The following is an 18,512-nucleotide window of genomic DNA, read 5'->3' on the forward strand; positions in this document are numbered from 1 at the left end:
CCCAGATTGGCCCCACAGGTCATCTGTCCCTCTCCCCGGTGCCAAGATGAAGCCTGGGAGGTGGGGAAGAACCGGGCGGATGGATTTGTCTGCTCCTTCCCAAAGCTGAGGATTAACTGGATCCATTGGGAGGAGCCTTGGGTAGTGGCCATGGCATTCTGGCTGAGGAGACTCCCAAGGCCAGTGGTACGGCTGCTCCCAGTCTAGCCGAAGCAGCCATCGATTCCTAGAAGTGCAGCCTGGCCAGTTCATGATTGAAGAGGATGCGTCTGTATCTGTGTTTGTATCTGCATACATATCCCCCTCTCTTTTGTTTACACACACACACACATACACAGGGGTGCTTAACTACTGAGCGACATCCTTAATCCTTATTATTTTTTATTTTGAGATGGTCTTGTTAAGTTGCTTAGGGTCTTGATAAGTCATTGAGGCTGGCCTTGAGCTAGTGATCCTCCTGCCTCAGCCTCCCCAGTTGCTGGAGTTACAGGCGTGCACCCCCGTGTGTATGTGTGTGTGTGTTTCTCTTTGCCTCTCTCATTTTTGTTTGGTGGGTTCTTGAAACTTGCCTGGGTGTGTCCGTGTGTGTGGTCTGTGTGTGAGACTGTTTGTCTACCCCTAGTGATCACATCAAATGTGTGAAGATCAAACCTTTATCCCCATAGGGAAAATAGTATTGTCCTTACTCTTCCTTTAAACAAGTCCTTTGTATTGAGCTGCATCATTTTTAAAGACTAAATAAAGCAGCTATTTTGCTGGCATAGAGATTTTGGTAATGACCCTAGTACTTTCCTAACGTTCCTTTTGGAGAATATACGGAATCTGCCCACGCTTGGCTTGCCCTGATAGCCAGACGTAAAACACCTCGATCGGGCTTCTGTAAACACACATCAATTAACAGTATGGCCAGGGGCAGCTTCTTGTTCAACATCGGCTCCTCTATCACCAGTAGCGCCAGCGGAATATATTAAGGGGTACGTGTTGGCGGGTTTCTCCGGGCCTCCTGGAGTGCCCAGGGATCCCTGTTAGCTGGAGCCGGGTTAACACACCATGTCGAGCTGAGGGTGGCTCGTGCTCCTCCGTTGTCTGCCAGAGCCAGAGAGGCTGGGATTGTGATGGTGGGGGGTGCGGAGACTGATCTTTATCTTCAAGGAGCCAATTTTCACAGAAGGTGTCAGAACAAGCAATGGCGCATCGGGTGACGGGAGCCGCGTTTGTTGGAGTCACCCTTCTGGGCACTTCACATGCATAGTCCCTTCCTGCTAAACCTTCCTACGGGCGACGCTGGTATTTGCATTTTGAAGGTGAAGAAACTTGAGGGATAGAGTCTGAGTGTGTTACTGAAGGCCACAGCAGTGGAAGATGTCACAGCTCTTTGTTCCTGTCCCTCCTTGTTTTGGGGAATGACCCTGACCTTTTCACCTAAGGACTGGACACACAATGTTGGACAGACCAAGCTTAGGACTCATCCAGACAATCGAGACAGTCTTGGGTGGACAATGACCCAGCATGTCCCATGAGAACCCATTTCTTAGATTGAGGTTCTGATGCCAGGAGGAGGGACGTTTAGGGAAATTTCTCTTTTTGCAGAAGGCTTCAAAGAATTCTTGCTGTCTTCCCCTGGAAGGCATGGGATGAACATGTGAGTGGGGTGCTTCTACTGCCCTTTTGCTGCCACGAGGCAGTGTCTAGTTCAAAATGCTGCTGCATTTGGAGAGGGTAGAGGGTAGAGGGAGGGAAAGACAGACACCAGGTCATCGGAATTCATCGGAATTACCATTGGTGCGCCACTAGCACAAGCCTTTCCTATGGCCTTCTGTGTTTTAGTCATTGAAAATATAAATTCTGCTTATTGTTTCAAAAACTTTAGTCTGGGTTTTCTGTTTCCTGAAACAAAGTAATCCTTCACTGATACTCAGACCCAGTCTGTCTGAATTCCGGTGCTCATACTCTCCTAAGCTGCCGGCAAATGATAGAGAACCACATCCAACATGATCAATGGCTCCTGTTTAAAAATGGTACTGGACAGTGCTTCTCAACTTCTTAAAAGACTCCAAGGGGCATAGAAAAATGGAGTCTCCTACAACCCCGAAAACCCGCACGGATACTGGAACTGTTGTCAAAATCTGCAAGGAAGTTCCACCAATCTTAAGACTGATGGAGCTGGCGTGAGAACTGTAAGATTGTTTTGATGTCTACAACAAGGTAAGACTGATACTTGTAAGCAGCTAAGGAGAAATGGTGGTTTTCCTCTTCCCTTCAGAGTCCAGTGACTCTTCACCACTGGCTGACCTCTGTTTTGTGACTGCTGACATTTGCTGTGATAGAGCATTTCGAAAAAGAGGTTTTATCTTTTTTAAAATTTTATGTCCAGGTCATTGGTTATTCTAGGATACACAATGGTTTAGGACAAAGAATCAATCTAATTATTTCTTTATAACAACACCTCCAGGTACATCCCAACTATTTGGGTGAATAATTAAATTGGAAAATCAAGAACAGGAATGTCTTGGCATAAAAGGACTGGCGATGAAATTCATTACGAATGTTGGCACACTCTTCGAAGGGCAAGCTGTGTATTGGGGAAAACAAAAGACGTGTATTCAAAAGGAAAATCATGCTGATTTCTTTCTCTTAGAGTATCAATAAGTAGTAATTAATTTTTTTCTGATAAATAATATTGATGATAAGCAGAATGATTTACAAATAAAACAATTACTAGATCCCTAATATGTTCTAGGTACAATGTTAAATATTTCCCAAAATCGTCTTATTTTAGAAATATATATAAAAGTATGTTTTAAACTAACTTAAATGCAATGTATTCTACCTTTAAGTTCAGCAAATGGTTTAGACCAAATGTCAAAAACATCCCACTAGATAAAAGTCGATACCAATCATTTGTGAATATTAAAGCAGGGAATAAACATTTTATTAATATGATAAAATACTATTTTAAAGTAAATAATCAACATCTTTGATAATCATAAATACACAAGGCGGCCCCATTAAACTTATAGAAACTTCTAAGGTCTTTCTTAGTTTGGGATAGACTAATTGTTTTGAAAGATGAGGATGATATAATAAAACAGGAGGGAAATAAGAGGTACCACTTTTAAAAAGAGAACTCTTAACTGACCCGTACAAACCTGAAGATGATTGACTATAATTCCTTTAGGACCAATAAGGAATTCATTAATGTAGGCAAATATATAAAGCAAAATCTTTAAATATTACTAATAACTAGCGCCAATGAGAAAAATGATTCATCTAGAGCTACAAGACAGACCCTTAGAGGTAACCACAGTAACCAGTGTGTGTCGTTCATAAAAATAAGTATACACGATTGGACTGAAGGACGTACATGAAAGAATAAACCTTTTTTAAATGAATAGGTTGAATAATGTCCAGGTGTTACTTATTCAATAATTTCAATACAGGTTCTCAATATCCAAATCAAAATCTTGGTAGGACTGCCATGGATCTTGCAAAATCACATGGATGTTCAGGTGACGTCCATGGGTGAGAGTCCCAAGGACATTTTGAAAGAAGAAAAATAATGATCTAATGAAAATTTGGAGACAAAGGTACTTGCCCAACCAACTCACATAATGTTTCAGAAGTCCAAACATTGGAAACAATGTGGTATCGGTGCAAGAAATAATCAGTGGAATAAAAGAATACTATGGAGCAAAACCTGAGCACATTCATCACCCGTGACAAAGAAGGCTTCCCCAAACAAGGTGGAAATGGGTGCAGTTAGAATACATTGGAAAAACTGGTTGTTTATGGGAAAAGAAGCAATCCATTTAAATCTTCCTCATTATGGTGTATTTATGAACACATTCCAAATGAACTAAGCAGATTAATGTTAAGAAACAGGAAAAAAAAACCACTCAAAAATTGGAATAAAATGAAGATAAATATTTATCTCAGCTTGAGATAGGACTTTTCCAAGCATAAAACTCTTAGAAGGAATCACCAAGAAAAATACTAATGGATTCAATTTAAAAAATTGAGAGGATTGTACAATAAAGCATGTTGAACGAAATTAAAGGGCAAGAGGCAATTGAGGAAGTGGGGAGAGGAGCAGGAAGTGTGGCAGAGACGGATGGTTTTAGGAGGCAAAGGAATCTTCAAGACCCCAGAGAGAAATGTGCAACGCGCACAAAGTTAATTTTCAAAGTGGGAAACGCAACAGTCCCTTAGCATCGGAGGACAATGTTCGCCTCTAATAGACATCAAAGAAATGGGAACTGGAAAGACAGTAGGGCATGTTGTCCTACTGTGCCGGCTCGGTGTGACGCGCGGACCCCACAGGACAGCTGGCCGCTGTGCAAACTGGCTCGAGTTGACCTGAGGATCTCCAGCCATTCTATGCCAGTGAGGATGACCTGGTGGCCTCTGATGAGATAAGACACGTGAAACGCTCCAGACCACGCGGGTGCTAATTGCAGGCGTAGCTGAACAGCTGTGGGGCCAGGTAAGCTTTCAGAGAACTGCAGACTGAGGTAGATGCATCTGAACTCATTTTACAAAAGGAATCGTGCATGGAGGAGACAGGAGAGGGGCCACTCCTGCCTGCCTCCTGGATTTACAGTTGTAGGAACGAAAGCCGTGGAGCCTGCGCTCAGGAGGAGACACTTGTTGGGCTTTATGACAATGTCAACGTTCAGGCTGCATCTCAGGACGGCACCATTTGACAGCTGACCTCTTCCAACATCCCCAAACCAAGAGACCTGCGTCTTGCACCTCTCGCCCCTCAGCTTGAGCTTCCTTCTCTCATCTACTCTTTTATCTAGAAACCATCCCAGAAACACATCAAAGAAAAAGAGCATCATTTGCCAATCTTGCCTGTTTCCAAGATACAGTGGAACCCTCTAACTTAGAACAGTGTTGGCTCCAGATTAATGACCTCATCTTTCCTTCCACTTGGTTCATGTTGAATTTCTTATTTCCTAATGCCATTCAAGAATATACAACAACAACAACAACAAAAATTAAAAACGAAAAAGAACAACAAAAGAATATACATATTTTTTAAATTGTATTTTTGATTTACATGATAATTGTACACATTTGTAGGGTATAGTGATATTTCAATACATGTATACAATGTGTAGCAGTCAATCACAGTCGTGAGCATATCCATCACCTTAGACGTCATTATGGTTTGGATATGAGGTGTCCCCTGCTAGCTCCTGTGCCATGCAGGAATGTTCAAGGTGAAATGATTGGATTGTGAGAACGGTAACCTAATCGGTCCATCCTAATTGGCATGGACTCACTGGGTGGTGACTGTAGGTAGGTGGAGCATGACTGGAGGAGGTGGGTCACAAGGACAGTGCCCCGGAAGGGTGCCTCTTCCCTGCAGCCTCTCCATGCCTGCTTCCTGGAGGCCGTGAATGAGCAGGGCTCCTCTGCTATACCCTTCCGCCATGATGTTCTGCCTTACCTTGGGCCCAGAGTGATGGGGTATGGCGACCCTGGACCGAATCTCTGAAAACACAAGCCAAACCAAACTTCCTCCTCCACGATGTGTTTGTCAGGTGTTTTGGTCACAGTGACAACATGCTGACTCACACGTTTCTCATTTCTTTGTGGCAAGAACATTCGAGATCGAATCTTTTAGCGATTTTGAAATCCACAGTAGATGTTCATTAGCCGTAGCTGCCCCTCTGCTCTAGACCACTAGAACTTGTTTCTCCCGTCACGTTGTACCCATTAGCCAACCCTCCCGATCCCTTTCTTTCCTACCCTTCCCAGCCTCTGTTTTGATTGGAAACACACAAAACATACCCCTAGCCAGCTGTGGTTGCCAATGTCTTGCCAGGAGGAGAGAGACTTTAAACATTATCCAGTGTTTTAGGTTTCAAAATGGGCCGCCATTCAATACTCAACTGAAGTTAATGTTCGCAGAGTTAATGATTCATGATGTCTGAAGTGGTCAAAGTAGCGTAGCTGCTTTTACAGAAATTACACTTTTAATTCAGAAATTAACTAGAAATCTCAAGCCTGGGACCATGTGCACACATGGAGAAAGCAGCACCTCCGAATGAGAATGTTTCCCAGATGTGGTAAAAATGACCATCTGCAAAGATGCGTGGGAAAACGAGGCCCTGCCTGCCTGCCGCATCTTCTTAGCACGCTGGCGCCTAAACTTTAGAGGAACAGGATGCTGGCTGAAGATTGGAGCTCAGGTTTTGAAATCTGGAAAGAATGGCCGATTAGGGGTTGGCAATCAGTTTTTATTCTCTAGGAGGAGTTTGAAATTTGCTTCATGGACAGTCTGTTCATTTGCTTCAGAAGGACCATCTTGGAGGGCCTCACTGGCTGCGCGGACACCAAGAAAATGCTTCCCCACTGTCTTGCAGAAGCCCTACATACAGCACAGTGACCATAAGACAGATGCAGAGACGCTGAATTCACTTCGAGCAATATAAAGTGGATGTTGTAGCAGGATCGAGCTGTCTTAATGTGAGATTTTTTTTTTTTCTGATGGGACCATAGAGTGCTGTGTGCCTGGAGGGCGGCGGGCAGGACATGCAGATGTGTGGTCTTGGGTAAGCCCTTGTCTGCAGACCAGGCTGGGCAGAGTGATCACAGTGGGGAGCACTAATTATGTAAGAGGCGCAATCGATGGAGTCTGGCCCAGCACACACCAGATTTGACCAGCGACGCCCCACATGGGGTTTGCTTAAAGCAGAATTTGGCTGTGTGCAGATTAGCTGGGAACCAGTTGGCTTGCTGGTTCCTGGCTGCACACTGTGGTTCCCTGCCCTTTAAGCTGCCCCTTCCTCCTTTTTCTCCCACTGCAGTTAATCTTTAAAAATACTGAGAGGATCATGAGACCCCCTGGGTACAAAGGGGTCTTAAGTCCTCTTAAGACTTCTCACCATGTTTGCAAAGAAAGCCAGACTGCTCACCACACCCACAGGGACCTCAGGGATAGGTCCTCCTGCTGCTGTCTCCGCTCTCAGCCCCTCTGTCCACTGCCTTGACCCACCTTGCTCTTCTGCAGACTTCTGTCCTGGTCCTGTTCCTTTCCACAGATGGCTTTGCACACACCCTTCTGCCTGGACCCCTCCTTCCTGCCCAACCTTGGTCCTCATGGCTGAGCCTTTGTCATGATTGAGCTTGTCATTGAATGTCTCCCCAGAGACCCCTCACCCCCCAGTCACCCCACTTCAGCCTAGTCTCTGTTTCTTCCCTTTCTACAAATGGCCCCAGTTGCACTTACTATTTTATTTGCTTGACTTTTCTGGGTGGGTTCTGTCTTTCCAGAAAGTTCTCTTTGTTGGTCCCTCTACTCCAGGTTCCCAGCACATGCAAAGGGGCTCAATAAATGTTTGCTGAGGAAGGAGAGTTACTGACCTGTGCCCGCCATGGGGCCAGACCCCAGGCTTTGGTTGGTGAAGCAGGGACTATGTCACCTGAAAATGACGGATGTTCTCCTGGTCAAGTTTCCTGGGGGTAAGGTAAGCCCTGTGTTGGCAAATGGGGTTGGTCTCAGAGTGGGAGAGAAGAGAGCCTTTTAGTCTGAGATGGGGGACCATGGTCTGGCATCAGGCAGGGACAGATTGTGGCAGCTGGTGCTGGCAAGGCATATGAGCTGGAAGAGGGTCAGCAGACTGGCTCCTTAAGGTGCTCTGAGTTTGGGTGAGGACCTGCGGACTCAGGACTGTTAGTTATTCTTGTTATTCTCCTAGTCTGCAGCACACTTCTACAGTGATATTTTCTGCAGTGTAGTTTATAATAGCAATGTGCACACACAGAGAGACTTATATACTCATTAATAAAGGGGACTAAGGCTAAATCAAGTACAGAATCTTTACACTATAGAATAATATGCCTCGGTCAAAAACAGTGATATTACAGTAGAGTTATATTTAGGTCCTATAGAGTTGGTATGCTGTGATTTCTAAGACCTGTTACTTAAACGACAAAACAAATCAAAGCACAGTATGTATTATTCTATAAACAAAATCGTTACATACGCATTCATCTTTCATATATAAATGCATAGAAACTATGCCAGCAGAATTTAAAAGTAGCTGTTAACAGAGGTTAACTTTGGGGAGAATCATGTTTAGAGAAGAGTTGAAGGAACTTCTTTATTTTACTCCATCTACCTTTATCCATTAAAACATTTTATAATTGAAAATGTCTTCATGTTGCATAATTAAAGTGAGAGGAAGAAGGAGCAGTGTTTCCAAATCGTGTGGTTTCATGCTTATGAGATCAATGAGATAGGTGAGTCCCTCGAGTCTTACTGTCACCCCTGCACTAGCGTCACCTGGGGTCAGTGGATGCTAGATGGGGAGGTTCTGGGTCTAGACCTTGACCATGCGAATCAGTCTCTGGGGAAGGACTCTGAACTTGCGGGACTGTCCCAATCTGGTCCTCAGATCACGCCTCAAGGCGCACAGAGGAGAAGGTCCAGATGTCTGACCATTCCTGTCTGTATCCTTCTTTGTAACTGAATCCAGCCCAGTAGCACTTTGGTGTTTGAAAAGTGTTCCTTCCCAATGAGTAGACCATGAATAAAACAGAGAGGTCGTTATCAGATGCACAGCGTTCAGAGTTGCCTTGCTTTGAAGGAAGTAGGGTGCTGTCTGAGCCCCTCCCTTTCCTTAGGCTTGTTCACTGGTTTACCCCAAACACCCTTTGGAGAAATGGGGCGTGGTGGGACTGGGCCCAGTCCAGTCTCTTGCATCTTGTTCACCTGGGGCCGCCTGTATCATCACACGCCTGTGCCAGATCAAGTGCTGAGTTCGAGTCTGAGAAGAGCCCTGGGCCCTGAGGGTCAGGTGGACCTTCTGTTTTGCTCTGAAAAGTCCCCACCCCAGAGTATCTCAGAGTGGGCTCCACAGGCTGGACCACCCTCACTGAAGGCAGCTGGGCACTTGTTAAAAGGCAGTTCTCTGGGCCCTTTTTGTCCTGTGAGTTAGGGGCTCTGAGAATGCGCCCCCTGGAGTTTGAATTTTAAATAAGGTTTCCATTTATTCTAACGACACAGAAGTCCATCCTTTGACATTGGCCTGTCCACTGTGGTTTTCGCTCTGGTGGCCACTAGCCACAGTGGCTTTTGAGAGCTTGAACGGTGGTCAGCACCGCCTACTGCAGCGATCCTGCTTTGATCTACTGGTTAAATAAAACAGGTTTTAGTCCTTCCTGCCACCCACCTCTCCTCCTCTCATTTAATGTGCCTAGTAGAAAATTAAGAATGCCATATGAAGCTCACATACGAAGCCTGTTAAAGGACGTTCTAGAATGTTCTGAGAAGAAGGCAGCGAGCGAATGAAGGGCATCACCTTCAGAATTCAGAAAGGGAAAGGAAGTCAGTTCATTTCCTGGAGCTAAGGCTCCACCTCAGCGTGGACAGCGCCTGCGGTCTCTGCAGACGGAGAGGAGTGCGTGGTGTTCAGGGCATGGGCTTCCTTGGTCCAACACTGTCCCTGCAGCGTGGCTTGGCAGACGCCTCCCTTCTCTGGGCTCGGTGCTCTCGTCCTCACGGTGAGCGATTCTCGTCCTCACAGTAGCGGCAATGACACAGGGTTGCCATAGACGGCCCGTGTTCTGTGGGGCGCTGGGGCAGACCTGTCATTGTCACCGAAACAAGGACCCATTCAGGACTGATCTTTCTTGACATCCCTTGGGTTTAGGGGCTGTGAGCTGATGGGGACCCGCCAACCCTTAGGCAGCTATGATGAGGACGTGGATGGGGACACTTCCCACTCACTCTGGGGAGAGACTTTCTCAGCCTCTGCCTCTTTCCTTCAGGGAAGAGGAAGGATCCAAGGAACCGGCAAGGGATCAATAATGAGAAAAAGAAAACAAGCCCAGTCCCCAGGAGCCAGCCCTGCTCCCCCGGAGTCCTGCTCTGGGCTCTGCGCCCCACCCCTCCACACACCCTGGGTTGGGCAGGCAGGCGCTCCTGAGGCTTGGCAGGAAGCCGGGAGATGATGTCAGGAGCTCAGCTCCCTCGTCTCCCTCCAGAATGTCGGGCAGCGCATCCTGGGGAAAAGAAGTGGTGCAATCCACAAATAGCAGCGGGCTCTTTCCTGGGGGAGGCTCAGACGTGGCTGAGGGCAGACTTCAGAGTCCAGCTCTGCTTCGTCTCTCTCTGGGTCACTGAACTTCTTAAGCCTCCACTTGGTAGCTTTCTGTGCTTGTTTCCGCAGTGCTGGGGCTGGAACCAGGGCCTTGCATAAGCCAGGCAAGCCCTGGTCCCCCCAGGTGGACCACAGCTTCCCTTCAGTATCCTGCCTTCCTCACGAGCTCATGGGCTCAGTCCTCCAGTGAATGTGATTGTCCTTTTGTTGCTACTTGTTGTTTCTAAAACCTCTGGATCATGTTTCCGTCTTTCCGAGACTTCAGGTCTTCATCTGCAGAATGGAGGAGAATCCAGCCCCTTCACAGACTGGAGCCAGGATTAGGAGATATGCAGACAGCGCCTGGTGTGGCAGAGGTGGCGACGCGGGTTTCCCGCCTCTCTCTTCCTTTCTCTTTCCCTTCTACCATCTTTCTTTCCTTCCTCTTTCCTAATGCACTTGGAAAAGTGGAAATGGAATGATTTGAGGGCTCTTTTTGTTTTCATGGTGCAAAAACACTGCCTCGGGGGTCCAGTGACCTGGGTTGGTGTTATGGACTGAACGATTTGTCCCTCTAAGAGTTGGGTGCTGAGATCTTAGTCCCCAGTGTAATGACAGTAGGAGGAGGGGCCTTCCAAAGTGGATTAAATCACGACCAGAGTCCTCACAAATGGGATTGGCACCCCCAGATGCCAGAGAGCACCCCACTCTCCTGCCACATCCACGGCATGGAGAAGCAGCGAGTCTGCAGCCTGGGAGGGGATTTCCACCAGGGCCCAACCTCACTGACATCTGATCTTGACCTTCGAGTCTCCAGAACTGTGTGGATTGCTTGCTGTTTAGGCACACAGTTGGCGTCTTCTGTTTTCGCAGTCCGAGCAGACTAAGTGGGATTTCCAGTTGGATCATGCACTGGGATCAAGGGGAAGCCATGGAGGCTTCCCTAGCTTCAGTTCCTCCACCAGTAAACGTGTCCACGGTTACTTATCATGGCAACTAATTAATGAGCCACTTCTTCGCACGACTCTGGAGGTGGGGGCACCACTTTCATAGAATGGAAATGCAGTGCTGGGGGCCCTGATCCTAACACATCACAGCATCTCCAGAGGATGGAAAGCCGCGGTCATGACAAAGTCACAGCTCCAAGCCATGTCTGATCGCACGGGAGAAATGCTTATGTCAAGAATTACGCAAGAACCACTGCACCTCGGGGTTCCCCGGAGCAGTCTTTTGCTTCAAAGGTGATTGGGTGGAACAGATTTGGGGACTTTTTTCTCTTCCAGCTTCCAACCGCCTTCCAATCTGATCTCCATTTGCAATCTCCAGGACCATCTTCTCGCCCATCTCCTGCTTCTAGGACCCGCCACCTTTTTTTTGTGTGTGTGGTTACCTCCTTATTGATGACCAACTTAATCTCCCAGATTGGTCAGAATTATTCCACTGAGGTGGAGGTGGCCATCAACGACCTGGTCAGTTTGCATCTGTGCACCTCCTACTCCTACCTCTCTCTGCGCTAGTATTTTGACCCTGATGATGTGGCTCTGGAGGGTATGGGCCTCTTATTTCACTAGCTGGTCACAGAGAAACGCGAGGCCCCCAAGTGTCTCCCAAAGATGCAAAACCAGCGCAGTGGCCACACCTGCTTCTAGATGTGTAGATACCTTCTCAAGGTGAGCAGGGCCACTGGAAGCAAACTGACTGAGCAGCACCATTAAGTTCACACCTCGAGGAATCATTGCATGATTCTTACCTGTCAATATTCTGACAGGTTCAAAAGAAGTCCTAGAGAGGAATATCTTTCCTGAATAGCAGGCCACCGTAAAACATGCCATCTGCAAGGGTTTACCCAAAACTGTACCTGATTCCTTACTGAATGCGTAACTGTACCTGATTCCTTACTGAATGCATCTTTCCTTTACAAACAAAAGAAGGGTATCACCTAAAAATTCAAATAACATGCCAAGGCATGAAATAAATACTGTGCTCATGCAATCAACCAAAACCAAAGAAAAAGACAGACGAGGGGGCAACAGCCTGGACGCCACGGAAGCTGCCCTGGCCCTGGAGAAGAGCCTGCGCCAAGCCATACTGGACCTCTCATGCCTTGGGTTCTGTCTGCACAGACCCACATCTCTGTGACTTTCTGGAGAACCACTTCCTTTATGAGGAGGTGAAGATCATCCAGAAGATGGGGGACCGCTTGGTAACCTCCATCATCGGGCGGGCCCCCAGGCTGGCCTGGGCACGTACTATACCTCTTGGGAAGACTGGCCCTCCAGCAGGACTGGAGGCCCTGGAGCCAGTGGCCTTTGATGGGGCTGCTTTGCATCTCCTGGCATCAGGGCTTTGGCCTGAGCCTCTCCCTCCAACACCTAGGCAGCGTTTTAACCCTGGGCTGGGGACAGCCCAGCCAGGAAGACTTTCCTGCCAGTCGACTTCCATTGGCTTGGTGGAAAGCTCCAGCATGCATATTATCTCCTAGGTTCATCGACACCCCTGTCAGGGGAGTGGAGCCAGGAAGATGATTTGCACAGCAATTTTATTTGTTCCTCTGTGCAAGACTGCATGCATTTGTGCGGTACGCATGCTGACCAGAGGGGGAGCCGCTGAGTCTGCCGCTGAGGCCATCATGCACACACCCAGAATGCAGAGGACAGGCAAGATGTGTCCCTTCTCCTCCCCCAGGTCTCTTCTGGGCCTTAGGAATCCACTTCTACAGTGGATCCAAGGATGCTGTAGCCCCTCCCAACTCTTGGACCCAGTGAAAGTAAACTTTTTCCAGGACAAAAAAAAAAAAAAAAAAAAAAAAATTAGGTGGAAAACCCCAGGGTGAGAATTTACATGTGCTGGGTTCCTTTCTAGTTTTAAAAGCTTTGAGATTTTGAGATCGGAAGGACCCTCAGCGTGGTGTTCACAGTGATTGTCCCTGGTTGGTGAGATTACGGGCCTCGTCCCTACGCTTTGCCTCTTCTGATTTTTCAACAGTAAACATCGGTGGAAGGGAGGGGTCCTCTGTTCCTTACCGTGGAGGTGGGGGCTTCAGCCTAAGAGCCATTGACCTTGTTCTATGAGAGGGACCAGCAGCATCACGGGGAAGCTAGTTGTGTTGACTTCATTCTGAATGTGGGGCCTGTGAAAATAATTGGCTTCAAAGGTTCAAGGAAAGTGAGTTCTCCAGCCTTGGTGTCCAGGAGCAAAACAGATCCTCAGAGGTCACCTTCTACTTAGGTATCATCTATCAAAATGTATAGACGCAGTCTATTGTCATTTACAACTAATTAGAACAAATAAAATAAAAATATTTTTTAAAAAGACATGATTAATAAAAAAAAAAAAATACAGGTCTTCGTTACAAAGCAGAGTGGGATGTGAACAGCAGCCAGGGGGAACGGCGGAGGCAGAAGAAGGGCGGGAGCTGGTAACAGCGTCCTTGGACACCTGTAGAAGTGGATTCCTAAGGCCCAGAAGAGACCTGGGGGAGGAGAAGGGACACATCTTGCCTGTCCTCTGCATTCTGGGTGTGTGCATGATGGCCTCAGCGGCAGACTCAGCGGCTCCCCCTCTGGTCAGCATGCGTACCGCACAAATGCATGCAGTCTTGCACAGAGGAACAAATAAAATTGCTGTGCAAATCATCTTCCCGGCTCCACTCCCCTGACAGGGGTGTCGATGAACCTAAAGGAGATAATATGCATGCTGGAGCTTTCCACCAAGCCAATGGAAGTCGACTGGCAGGAAAGTCTTCCTGGCTGGGCTGTCCTTCTGTGTTTCAACCTAGCAGCTTAACCCCGGTGGCAGAACGTCTGTGGTCTTGGCAGAGTCAGGGCCCTTGTTAGTGTTTCCTGGTGCTAAAAGGGCTGCTCTCAGTCTCTGCTGTTGACCTGGCATGTTGGCCCTTTGTCACTCTGAGTGCTGCTGCCTTGGGGAGATGGAAATTCACTTCCCATGAAGCTTTGCAAAATCTCCCCTCGTTGAACAGATCCTGCCTGGCCAAGGATGGGGCAGCAAGCTCGGGACAGGGAGAGTGGGACTCCCCGATGGCCAGCTGTGCTGTGGGCAGGAGGATGGACCAGTGTCTGATTGAGGAGACCCTGGGCTGAGTCATGGGGTCAGCTGTGTCTCTGGTGCTTTGGCATTTCTCCAGTGCATCTGCATTTAGTACATTGCAAGATTTTTTCCCCCCAACAGCGACCAAGTGAAGGAATGAATTGACCTTTAATTTCTAATCCTCAAGTCGTGGACTTTAGCAGAGCTGAACCCAAGTCCGTGGGGTTCAAAACCGTGCGCCTTGCTCTGGAAGAAGCAGGCTGCATGTTCAGTGTCAGTTTGAACATAAAGTAAATAAAAAAGGAGCCAAGTGGGATCTCAGGGCTCTTTATAAAAGACAGAAAAAGGACCAGACAATGAAGGCAGAGATGTCCAGAGGGAAGGACACTGAGACACAGATGAGGTTCTGAAAAGAGAAGAAGCAGCTGCTCCAGAGTAAAGAAGAGCATCTGTGGCTTTTGGTCACACGAGACAGCCAAGCCCGAGTCCTGCAGGGCCCAGGGACAGAGAGAAAAGGGAGGGCCAGGTGCCTCCCGAGGAAGAGTCGGCTCAGGCCCTGGAATGGGCTAAACGCAGCGTGAGTGTGTCACCTGTCTCGCCGGCTCAGGGCCCTGCTGTCACCTGTCTCGCCGGCTCAGGGCCCTGCTCTGGGACCACGCCTTGCTCCCCCAGCTGCTGAGAGTGTCACCTAAGGTGGCTTAGCTGAATGAACCTGCACTTCCCTAAGGGACACCCTCCCTGGGCGTCCTTGTCCAGTGACTGACCCGTGGGAGTGTGCGTAGGCCAGGCACCTTTCCCCAACAGGGGCAAACCTGCTGGGTGTCCCGGCACCAGAGGGGCATTTCCTGGCTCTGCCATGGGGTCTTCATGATTCTTCATCCCCAATTCTGTCTCCTCTCTCACCCTTCAGCAGCGTGGCCCAGAGCATTCTCTGATAGTCATCTTGCCCACTGACCTCCCTCTAGGATTCTGCAACCTACAACGAGCTGTTTGGTACCTGATTTCTAGAGTAGTTGGGAACGATAACAAGGACCCTAAGTTCTTTGTTTATGGGCCCAGCCACATGCCCACTGATGGCAATAGTAAGTGGCTTGGTGGACAGACTAATGGTCTCCCAACGGGGTTCGTGCTGAGTCGCTGGAACCTGTGGATGTACTGCCTTACATGGTCAAGGGGAATTAAAAGAGGAGGTGAAATTAAGGTTGTTACTCATCTGGACTTAAAATAGATTATCCTAGATTACTCGGGTAGATCCGATATAGTCATCTGTCCTTGAGGTTGGAAGACAGAGGCAGAAGAGAAGGGTCAGGCAGAAAGTGACCAGGCTAAGAACACAGATGGAGGAGGCAATGACCAAGGAATGTGGGTGGCCTTAGAGCTCATAAATGATAACTGAAATGTTACATCATTAATTGCAGCCCTATCAATCTGTAGTGTTGGTTGCTTGAGTATCAGGACAGGAGCTTTTATTTATGTGCATGTGTACATGGGGGTGTGTGTAGACAGTAGTCTCTTGGTTTCTGTGGGGGGTTGATTCCAGGACCCACTCACAGATGCCAGAATCTGTGGATGCTCAAGTGCCTTATCTAAAATGGCATGATATTTGTATATAATCTATGTATGTTCTACCATTACCTTAAGTCACCCCTGGATGATTTACGACACCTAATGTAAACGCTACATAAATAGTTGCTAGACTGTAATACTGTATTGTTTAGGGAGTAACGACAAGAAGAAAATTCTGGATGTGTAGGACAGATGCAACCTTAAAAACAACAGTGCTTTCCACCTGCAGCTGGCCGAGATGGTGGAGGGGACACAGTGCTTTCCACCTGCAGCTGGCCATGATGGTGGATGGGACGCAGATCCCTACTCCTCGGCACAGGTACTTACAGCACCCAAAGCACTCCATCTTTTCCCGAGTCCTGGTGTCCATCTTTTGAGAAGGCTAATGGAACTCCTGCAAAGGGAAATCTTCTGAAATTCACCTGGAGATCTTGGGGTGTAATGAAGATAGGGAAGAAATAACTTAAGAGTCCGCTTGTGTGAGTCGAGGAACACCCACGGGTCAGGCTCAGTGCTGGGCCCTCGTTCCGGTGGGAGTGTTTCCTCTGTTATTTCCACTAGTCGACACCTACTTTGGGACCTCCCCTCTCCTGCCCTCCCCCACGGCATCCTAACTGATCGCACTAAACTTTGAGAAGCACCATCTAACACTAAAATGACAGTCTCTCACTTTGGATCCACCAGCGATTTGGACTCCATAGGCCTGAGGTCGAGTGTAGGAATCTGAATTTTTATCGGGCAGGCCAGGAGATTCTCATTTAGGGGGTCTGTGGACTGCACTTTATGAAACTGCCCGGCTGGGGTCCCCAAACAATTTTCAGCACAGGATTCCTGTGTGAACGTGACTGACGAATTGACCTCCACCGTGAGCAGGGACTCGGAGACCTTTCCTGCGCTCCCTCTCCAGGGAATTGAATGAGTTAATCCATCTCATAAATAACATCTCAGTTGCAAGTCAGATATTTATTTCCTACGCGGGTAGCAGAGAGCCTCCTTCCTACAGAACCTCATCATGGCGCCGTCGGAGTGGTGCTGGTGAAAAGCGATTGCTCTTGGGGAGATTTTTATGATGTGATTTCAACTAACAAAGGGAAGAGGAAAATCCAATTAAATTCCAAGAAGGAATGACAGAGGGTGATCCTAATGGAACCATATTGTTCCAAGCAGTTTACAGAGACAGGCAGAGCTAACTCCTGGGCAGACAGCAGGGTGCTGGGGGAAGTGTCCGGTGGAAGCCAGTCACTTGCTCGGGAAGAAAGGGGGAAGGACATGTTTCCTAGAATGCTCGAGAATCGGAAATCTCATTAAAAAGTTACTTTACTGTAATACAGACAGAAAATACTCTGCCTCTCGGACTGGAAGGATAAGGGCTAAGGACAGGTCATGGCTGAACTATTTCACTCACTGTAGCAAGAAAGTAAGCCATGGCTCGGCATCCCCAGAGGGGGATCTGTGGGCAGGCGGAGCCTCTGACTTGAGACTCGCGGATGAGAAGACGTGGCACGCTTGCTTCCTAGCAGCCAGTCTGTGGAACTGCTGTGACTTGGTGGTTCTGTCATCCTGGGGGATGAGGATAATCCCAGACTGGTGGAGGTGAAGTCCAGGACTGGGTCAAGCCCCGTAACAGCCAGCCTCTCTAGTGTCTTGAAATGGATGTCCTTTATGTCATCGACTTTTGCATTTATGGTAAAAAGCCCATTTTAAATCTAAGTAGTTGTTGCGTTTTGTCAAACAACCCAAATTATACACAGGGGCTTAAAGAGAAATGGCCCCTTCCCGCCTGTGCGTCTTTGACCTCAGAGCTCTTGGCCATTTCTCCTGCGTCCGGAGCATCGATGTTCTGAGATGCCAGCTGCCATGGCTCTTATGCCGGGGCCGCAGGACCCACCCGGCAGTGGGCGCATTCTCTGATAGGGGTCTTGGCACCGGGAGGGCTCCAGACCAAATGAGAATTTGCGATTTGGGGGCTTCATATTTTTTTCTGGACTGTCATGATCGTCTCATGCCCAGTCATCTTAAGTGGTGATAACAACCATCACAGAACACGGAGCATGGAACCAGGAGAGCCGGCTGAGCCCTTCACAGAAAGCTGCCCTCATGAGGCTCGAGGGCCTCTAGAGCTCCCATCCCATTTTTCTCCTGAGAGAGCTGGGCACAGAACGACCACTGAACACCCGGCTACCCCGAAAGACTGTGGCGTTGAGCCCCAGAATCCTGACTCCTAAGCCACGCTCTGACTGCCTTTTTACCGCATTTCCATGGATAAACAGAGAAAGGGCTGAGCCATCAGTTTGGGAACACAAGGCCTCCTGACTGGGGGTGGTGGAGTCCGCTGCAGAACCAAGTCTTCAGACTCCGAATTCCATCGACTGGCCTCATCTCTGAACCATTCCCTTCAACCCAGAGAAACTTTTGAGGAATCCAGGGAAATTAAAGAATAAAGTCCTGGCCGCCAGCCCCTCCCTGGTGTACCTAAGTAAGCTGCAGAGAAGGCCAGGCCATTTATTTTCAGGAACAGCCTAATGATCACCCAGCAAGTCTAGTTACGGATGTGGTTCATCAGTCCACCTGGATATACTAGTGCAAAAGGCTCACAGTCCGTCTCAGGCTGATGGATTGCCCCAGTTATTAATGCAGAAAAGGAGGGAGATTTACTTTCGGTGGTGGAATTAAGGTGCTTCAGTGCACCCTGGACTAGTTGTTTTAAAATAACAGGGGACCGAGTTTCTCTTGGAAAAGGACTTAATTTTTATTGAAAACCTACCACCTTCAAATGGCGGGAAGTTGAAGAACTATAAAACTGTC

Source organism: Sciurus carolinensis, chromosome 18 (assembly GCF_902686445.1).
Source record: "Sciurus carolinensis chromosome 18, mSciCar1.2, whole genome shotgun sequence".
In the NCBI taxonomy this organism is placed as follows: Eukaryota; Metazoa; Chordata; class Mammalia; order Rodentia; family Sciuridae; genus Sciurus; species Sciurus carolinensis.